This window comes from Pseudophryne corroboree, chromosome 8 (assembly GCF_028390025.1).
Source record: "Pseudophryne corroboree isolate aPseCor3 chromosome 8, aPseCor3.hap2, whole genome shotgun sequence".
NCBI classification, from domain to species: domain Eukaryota; kingdom Metazoa; phylum Chordata; class Amphibia; order Anura; family Myobatrachidae; genus Pseudophryne; species Pseudophryne corroboree.
The window spans coordinates 64360349-64369173 of NC_086451.1; the positions used below are offsets into that span (position 1 = coordinate 64360349).

Consider the following 8825-nt stretch of genomic DNA (forward strand, 5'->3'; position numbering starts at 1 on the left):
CTCCTTTGTATCCTGGGAGTCATCGTAATTATTGGTTTGATATTTAGGTGTGTTCAAATTCTAACGAGGCGCAAGCACGGCACAAATTTGATAAGTCTAGGGAGCGAGGGCGCTGTTACAGCAGCAGATTTAATTTATGATCCATCCATAGAGACAGAGTTATGATAAGGATTGCAAATGAATTTCATGGCCTGTTTCTTTCACCCGTTTTTCTTTGTCTCCCCCTCTGCCCAGATACATCCAACCGGAAAAGACATCAGCCCTACCCAAAATGTTTATGTGAATGTATTTTTATATATGTGTCTTACCTTCATCTCTTCAACCTCCAGTTCATGGCACACATAGTCGACAGGTGATATCCACATATACTAGCACTCACGTATGTTCCCCCTCCATGTATCATCAACTAAATGTGCACCCCATTTGTTGAAACAAGAAGCCGAAAAGAGCTCGGTAGTGTTAGCTGGCCCATTTACAGACCCTTAATACGGGATGAGAAGGATTTAATGTATACTTCGCAATACCTCAAAGCTTATTTAGAACATATATGGCACGATGATACATGCCCCTAAGACATGGATTCATACATACATGCTTTTTACTATCCCACTAGGTCATACATTTCCCACCTACAACTCTCCCCCGATCATCCAAGCTTTTGTATATATTGTATAGGTAATATTTTTTTCCTGTTTAATGGTTAGTGGCAGTTATTGATGACTGCCAAAGGGTGGACTGTCGAAGTCATAAAATATTATAGTACACACATTACGTACAAACACCACATAGATGGCCTCCGTGTGCGTACTTATTCGGCCGTGCGTGCACATATTCGCAATTTGCGTATGGTTGCTTCCGCGGTCCTGCGCATTAGAGCGTGGTATGAGTAATTACAGTGGAATTTGTACTCGCATGGAAAAGCCACAAAGACATATCATATATCTAATCCATATATTGCATGAATCACCCACTGTCTGCTTTCTCTTCTAAATAGCATGAAGATGGGTCACCCATAAATTATACTCCCAGAGACTCAAATACAATGGCCTTATTTACACAAAGCTTTGAAATTCTATGAAGAAGGCAAACACCTTTGTTTACTTCTATTATTCTAGAGTAGCCTAGTTTCTGTCGAAGACAATAAAATACTGGATTGTCATTGTCTTATCTGAAGACAAGACAAACAAAAAGACAATACCCAGGAACCTAGTTTGAAGAGAAACTCAATTAGCAATAGCTAACAAAATTACAAACCAGACATTTAGAAATCTGAGGTAATAACATTCATAGTCTAAACTCCTGGAGATATATATATATATATATATATATATATATATATAACCCTTTATTCAATAAGGAATGAATTGGATTTGATCTCCTTTGGTATCAAAGGGCTATAATATGATATAATCGTGCCTCCACTCAAGCTTCTCTGCTTTATATATTATATATTTATAGAAATTTTGGTAAGGCTCGCTTGAGTAAGCCTAACCTCTATGTGTGTAGTTAGTATTGTAGTTTACTGAATACCATGAATTATTTAAATACCTGTAATCATCGAATACATGTTTCTTCTATCTCTTCTGTCTTTCAGGGTCATCGGACTGTTATATTCAATATGACTCAACCTGGATGGTAAGTATTATAAATAGAACCGATACTTTATAGTATTTTAAATATATCAATTAGATTGAATAATTTATTGACATCAAGCAATACTTTACAATTCTATTGCATGCAATATACAAAAAATTGTATTCCTTCAATAAGGAGGGCACCAGAAGTGCTCGAGTGACCCGGGTACTCTTATTACTCACTATTTTATATATATATATATATATATATATATATATATATATATATGGGAATGGTGGTAGTATGGCGCCACAGGTGTATGTGAATGGAAAATGAATAAGGCTATGTATACAATTTGTGGACACTCCTTAAAGTATTTAAGATGTCTGCTATCCCCCAAGTAAATTAAGGCAGTGATAAGCTGCCTCAGATTTATGGATAGAGAGATGGGGATGGGGGCACCAGCGACCGACGGTGTCAGAGATATATATTTAAAGATATTTAAAAAGAAGTGGCTGGATACAGTTTTAAGATTAAAAATTAAAATTACATTTATTTATAATAAGAATTGGGATATCAGACAATAAAAATGTAGGGTAAAAATGACATAAAAAGAGAACTGAGAAGGATAAAATAAGAAAAAAATGCATAAAACATAAAACATAAAAATAAAATATAAAATACCGAGTATCAAGGTCTAATATAATAAAAGAATGGTGCTTATCTTTTAAAAAAATGGAGGGTCAGTTAGAGGTACTCCCAACGCGTTTCGTCCGTTCAGACTTCTTCAAGGGGTTAGGTACTAATGAACAAGTGATCAAAGGACCTATTTATAGCTAGTGCAAGTGTTAATTGATGCGTGTGACATCACTTCCTGTTAAAAACGTCCGTTTTGTTTAGGCACACAAATCTAGATTTAAATACATTAGATGGAATGGGCTTATGATTTGGAGTCCACAGATTATGGTTCAGGTGAAAAACGAGTCCTACAAATGGGGTTACTGGCGTGTTAAAGTGTCCGTGACGCGTTACGCGTCACTTCCGCCCCGTTTCCGGTATCCGTCTCATCAATGTGCGCATGCGCGACATGCCGCACTTCCGGTTTCGGTGTCTGGCTGTGTCACACTTCCGTCCGCGCAAACTGCTGGCAAACGTCACGCTTCCTGTCAGGGCGGGTGCAGTCGGCTCACTTTGTTCTTAATGGTTATGTGGAAGCTGTCAATCAAGCGGCGGCCATCTTAATGGAGTTTCTAAGTTTACAGACGCATTTTTTCATAATACCAGCGATGTCTCCATGGAAACGGATACCACATATAAAAATAAAAACATATGTTAGAACACCATATTGATACATGTTAAAATAAAATTGCGCTACAAATTTTTATATATTAGATATAAATGGTATTTTATCTCTCAATAGTTTAAGCAGGATTATTATATGCTCGGTATCAACACATACATTAGGAGTTATTTATGGTTATTGTAGTTCTTATGGTTATTACTGTTCTCACTATAAATTATCAGTGCAGTGGATATAAAAAATAAGATTATAAGTGCCTATTAAAATATTCCATTTTGTTTTAATTTAATTTGGTGGTCCATTCACAGTGAGGTGCATAGGAATACTGAGGTGTGTGTATATATACACACAATATCCATGTGTACACACAGATGTGTGTATGTGAGTTATTAGCCATATTTAGCTATACGTGTTGTGAATTTTTAATCGTGCCCGTGTTTAAGACAGAATGTGGTTGTTATTAGAAAATTGTCCATAGGTGGATTGTGAGCTACTGGACCATTAGTGAGTCAATATTCAGGCAACTGTTAGTGGTTCACCATGGCCCACCGTATACAGTACCCAATCTTCGCAGATGGTTCCCCATTTGGTACTGGTTGGGCCCTACACTGCTTAGCTTCCAAGATCGGTCGAGATTGGGCGTATACCAGTGTGGTATGACTGTATCTTGTGGTGAAGTGACTCAGATAAACAGTAATTCGTTTTTTATTAGAAACATTGACATGCTACACAGTACATAGTGTTTACAATTAAAGTGCTTATAGTGCTATACAAATAAGGTGCTAAAAGAGTGTAAAAGGTTGGAACGAGAGCTTAAGAACCAGGCGTAGGATCACGGGAGCTTCTTTCATAGGAACGGTGCTATTTCGTATCCTTCGTTAAAACCCATGGGATGTGTGGTTTTCAATTGGAAGATCCAATACATTTCCCTCTGGGACAGTTTCTTTGCTAGGTCGCCACCTCTTTCGCCGCTCCCGACGTGTTCTATGGCCTTGAAGGAAAGTTCCTCTGGATTGGAGTTGTGTTCAGATTTAAAATGTCTGTATAGCAGATGTGTCTCCAGTTTATTCTTAATACTCCTTATATGTTCCTGCATCCTGATTTTTAATGTCCTTTTAGTTTTTCCCACATATTTTTTATGGCAAGTGCATTCCAATAGGTATATAACTGATGTACTGTTACAGTTCATGAACTCCTTAATTTTGAACTCCTGGGAGTTTTCTGTGTCACTGAAGGTTCTTCTATTGGGATTTAAAAATTTACACACGTTGCAGTGTCCGCATTTATATGCACCAATACATTTTGGAAGAGATTGATGATTGGTTTCTGGGGGTAGTTCCCGTAGCAGACTAGGAGCGAGAATGTCTTTCAGGTTCTTTGATTTTCGAAAGATAAGCTCTGGGTGGGGGGGGGGGATTTTCTTAAGGATGGGATCCATTAGTAAAATGTCCCAATGGGATCTTAGTGAATTTCTGATATTGTTCTCGTGACCGTTATATGTAGTTATAAATGAGACTGACTCGTGTTTGTCATTTTTCTCCTTGTATGTAAGAAGGTTGTCCCTTTCGAGGTTTCTGGTCTTCACAATAGCCTCATCTAATATTGCTTTGGGGTATCTCTTTTCTTCGAATCTTTTCCTGTAAAGTGCTAGTTGTTCTTCACAGTCATCCGTTTTATTGCAATTTCTCCGGATTCTGTGGAATTGCGAGTATGGGATATTATTTCTCCATTTCTTTGCGTGGTTGCTCTTATAGTGAAGATAGCTATTCATGTCAACCTCTTTGATGTAGTTCTTGGTGGTGATCGTCCCTTCTTCGCCTTTTAAAACCAGGTCCAAAAATTCAATAGAGTTTTTGTTAATATTACAGGTAAAAGAAAGATTAAAATCGTTGATTTGTAAGATCTTAAAAAAGTCCATGAATGACTCAGAGGTTCCGTCCCAAATTATTAGGATGTCGTCGATGTATCTTTTATACAGTACGACGGAATCCTTAAACTGTTGCGCAGTGTACATGTATTTCTCTTCCCACTGTCCCATAAATAAATTAGCGAAGCTTGGTGCGAAAATCGTGCCCATTGCGGTGCCACACCTTTGCAAGTAAAATTTATCTAAAAATTTAAAATAATTCCGGCTTAAAATGAATAAAGTTAATTCGCAGATAAAATTCCTATGAGTTTCTGTGAGAGAGAGGTCTTTATTCAAATATTCCCGACTTGCTTCAATGCCTTTTAGATGTTCAATGCAGGTGTATAATGACTGAACATCAATAGTTATCCACAGATAAGAGTCTTTCCATACAATCTTGTTGACCTCATTCAATACTGTAGTTGTATCGTGTAGAAAAGAAGGTAGTTCCTTAACGTATGGATTTAAAAAAACATCCACATATTTAGACAAGTTTGAAGTTAGGGAGTCTATCCCTGCAACAATAGGTCTCCCTGGTGGGTTGGTTAGGCATTTATGTATTTTCGGTAAGAAATAAAATATGGGGGTAACGGGGTTAGATTGCATTAAAAATGAAAATTCATCCTTGGTGATGATACCATTTCTCAGACCCTTTACAAGTAGTGATCGGAGTTCTTCTATAAAAGCATCCTTCGGGTCACCTGGTAATATCGTATAGGAGTGGTTATCTCCTAGGAGTCTCTGTGCTTCTTGGACATACTTATCTCTGTCCATTACAACCAACCCCCCCCCCTTTGTCAGCCGGTTTTATAACAATGTGCTTGTTCTTTTGAAGATTTTTCATCGCTTCTATTTCTCTGTTGTGGAGATTTTTCTTCGTAATAGGTGTGGGCTCCGTCTCGCATAGGTCTTTTTTCACCAAGTCGTAGAAGATACTGATGTTACTTCCTCTTGATTCCACCGGATAGTATTTACTTTTAGGTTTTAGTCCGGATTTCGACCTTGCTTCGTAATTAGATATGGCGGCATTCTCTTTCCTTAGGAAATGTCTTTTTAGTGTAAGTTTGCGCACAAATTTGTTAAGGTCAATGAAGGTTTCAAATTTATTTAATCCTTCCGTAGGTGCAAATGACAATCCTTTGCTGAGCAGGGATTGTTCTGAGTCAGTTAAATCGTGTGTTGATAGGTTGAATATTCCTTTCTTCAATGTGTTGCTAGTTATAGATTTCTCCTTTTGAATTCTTTCCCTCCTACCGCCCCGTTTTCCTCTATGTCTGCAAACCTTCTTTTGAGTGGGGAGGCATGTTTCACGTCTTCTTGTATTGTGCTTTTCGGAGGAGCTTTGGGCCTTGCTCCTTGTCTTGAGGATAAAAAATCCTGTTCATTGCTGGATTTCAAACGATTCAAGGCAGTGAATCTGTTTGTTGTTCTAGTGTTTGGTGTTCTTGGTGATTCATCTCTTCGTGATGGTCTCCTTCTTTGTGGTACTGTTTTCCATTGATATCTTTGATCCGTTTTCTGTTGTTTCTCAAAGGTATTGAATCTGCTCCAATTCTTAATAGTTCCTTGTTCATAATCCCTTTTATCTCTGAGAAATTTTTTCTCCTTCCCTCGTATGACCTCCTCCTCGATACGTTCAAGTTTTTTATTGAGAACGTTTTCGTTTATCCGGTAATCTTCCTTATCTTTGTGGGGTTCCAGTTCAGCCTCTCTTTCTTTGATGTCTTTTTCTAGAGCTGTGGCGTTCTTCCTCCTTTCGCTAATTAAAAGTTTCATCAAATTGATGGAACATGTGTGTAAGATGGAGTCCCATTTTTCAATAAATTCAGGATCCATATTTCCCAAGGTAGGTTGTTTCAAAATCCTCAGTCCTCTTGGTACTCGATCGACTTCTATATAATGCTCTAGTCCCTTTATATCCCCCCAATTTTTAATCTCTTTTGCCAATAAACGTTCCATTCCCCAGAATAGGTCGTCCAAATCGCCTGATGGGGGTAGAGAGTTAGTCTGTACTTCTTCATTAAATATTTTCTGGCACCATTCATTGCGTTTAGTGGTGCGTTCATTAACTCTGAACATTCTAAAAAATTCTATACACAATCACCAGGCTGCCTTACAAAATATATCGGGTAAAGTGGAATGGTGGTAGTATGGCGCCACAGGTGTATGTGAATGGAAAATGAATAAGGCTATGTATACAATTTGTGGACACTCCTTAAAGTATTTAAGGTGTCTGCTATCCCCCAAGTAAATTAAGGCAGTGATAAGCTGCCTCAGATTTATGGATAGAGAGATGGGGATGGGGGCACCAGCGACCGACGGTGTCAGAGATATATATTTAAAGATATTTAAAAAGAAGTGGCTGGATACAGTTTTAAGATTAAAAATTAAAATTACATTTATTTATAATAAGAATTGGGATATCAGACAATAAAAATGTAGGGTAAAAATGACATAAAAAGAGAACTGAGAAGGATAAAATAAGAAAAAAATGCATAAAACATAAAACATAAAAATAAAATATAAAATACCGAGTATCAAGGTCTAATATAATAAAAGAATGGTGCTTATCTTTTAAAAAAATGGAGGGTCAGTTAGAGGTACTCCCAACGCGTTTCGTCCGTTCAGACTTCTTCAAGGGGTTAGGTACTAATGAACAAGTGATCAAAGGACCTATCCCATTGGGACATTTTACTAATGGATCCCATCCTTAAGAAAATCCCCCCCCCCCACCCAGAGCTTATCTTTCGAAAATCAAAGAACCTGAAAGACATTCTCGCTCCTAGTCTGCTACGGGAACTACCCCCAGAAACCAATCATCAATCTCTTCCAAAATGTATTGGTGCATATAAATGCGGACACTGCAACGTGTGTAAATTTTTAAATCCCAATAGAAGAACCTTCAGTGACACAGAAAACTCCCAGGAGTTCAAAATTAAGGAGTTCATGAACTGTAACAGTACATCAGTTATATACCTATTGGAATGCACTTGCCATAAAAAATATGTGGGAAAAACTAAAAGGACATTAAAAATCAGGATGCAGGAACATATAAGGAGTATTAAGAATAAACTGGAGACACATCTGCTATACAGACATTTTAAATCTGAACACAACTCCAATCCAGAGGAACTTTCCTTCAAGGCCATAGAACACGTCGGGAGCGGCGAAAGAGGTGGCGACCTAGCAAAGAAACTGTCCCAGAGGGAAATGTATTGGATCTTCCAATTGAAAACCACACATCCCATGGGTTTTAACGAAGGATACGAAATAGCACCGTTCCTATGAAAGAAGCTCCCGTGATCCTACGCCTGGTTCTTAAGCTCTCGTTCCAACCTTTTACACTCTTTTAGCACCTTATTTGTATAGCACTATAAGCACTTTAATTGTAAACACTATGTACTGTGTAGCATGTCAATGTTTCTAATAAAAAACGAATTACTGTTTATCTGAGTCACTTCACCACAAGATACAGTCATACCACACTGGTATACGCCCAATCTCGACCGATCTTGGAAGCTAAGCAGTGTAGGGCCCAACCAGTACCAAATGGGGAACCATCTGCGAAGATTGGGTACTGTATACGGTGGGCCATGGTGAACCACTAACAGTTGCCTGAATATTGACTCACTAATGGTCCAGTAGCTCACAATCCACCTATGGACAATTTTCTAATAACAACCACATTCTGTCTTAAACACGGGCACGATTAAAAATTCACAACACGTATAGCTAAATATGGCTAATAACTCACATACACACATCTGTGTGTACACATGGATATTGTGTGTATATATACACACACCTCAGTATTCCTATGCACCTCACTGTGAATGGACCACCAAATTAAATTAAAACAAAATGGAATATTTTAATAGGCACTTATAATCTTATTTTTTATATCCACTGCACTGATAATTTATAGTGAGAACAGTAATAACCATAAGAACTACAATAACCATAAATAACTCCTAATGTATGTGTTGATACCGAGCATATAATAATCCTGCTTAAACTATTGAGAGATAAAATACCATTTATATC

The 8825-nt window shown here is 37.7% G+C and overlaps 2 pseudogenes; one reads left to right on the forward strand and one right to left on the reverse strand.

Annotated features, from left to right (window-relative positions):
* Window positions 1–3424: 3424 nt before the first annotated feature.
* On the reverse strand, window positions 3425–3543 carry LOC134950018 (5S ribosomal RNA; annotated as a pseudogene).
* Window positions 3544–8248: 4705 nt separating this feature from the next.
* Window positions 8249–8367, forward strand: LOC134950019 (5S ribosomal RNA; annotated as a pseudogene).
* The last annotated feature ends 458 nt before the right edge of the window (window positions 8368–8825 follow it).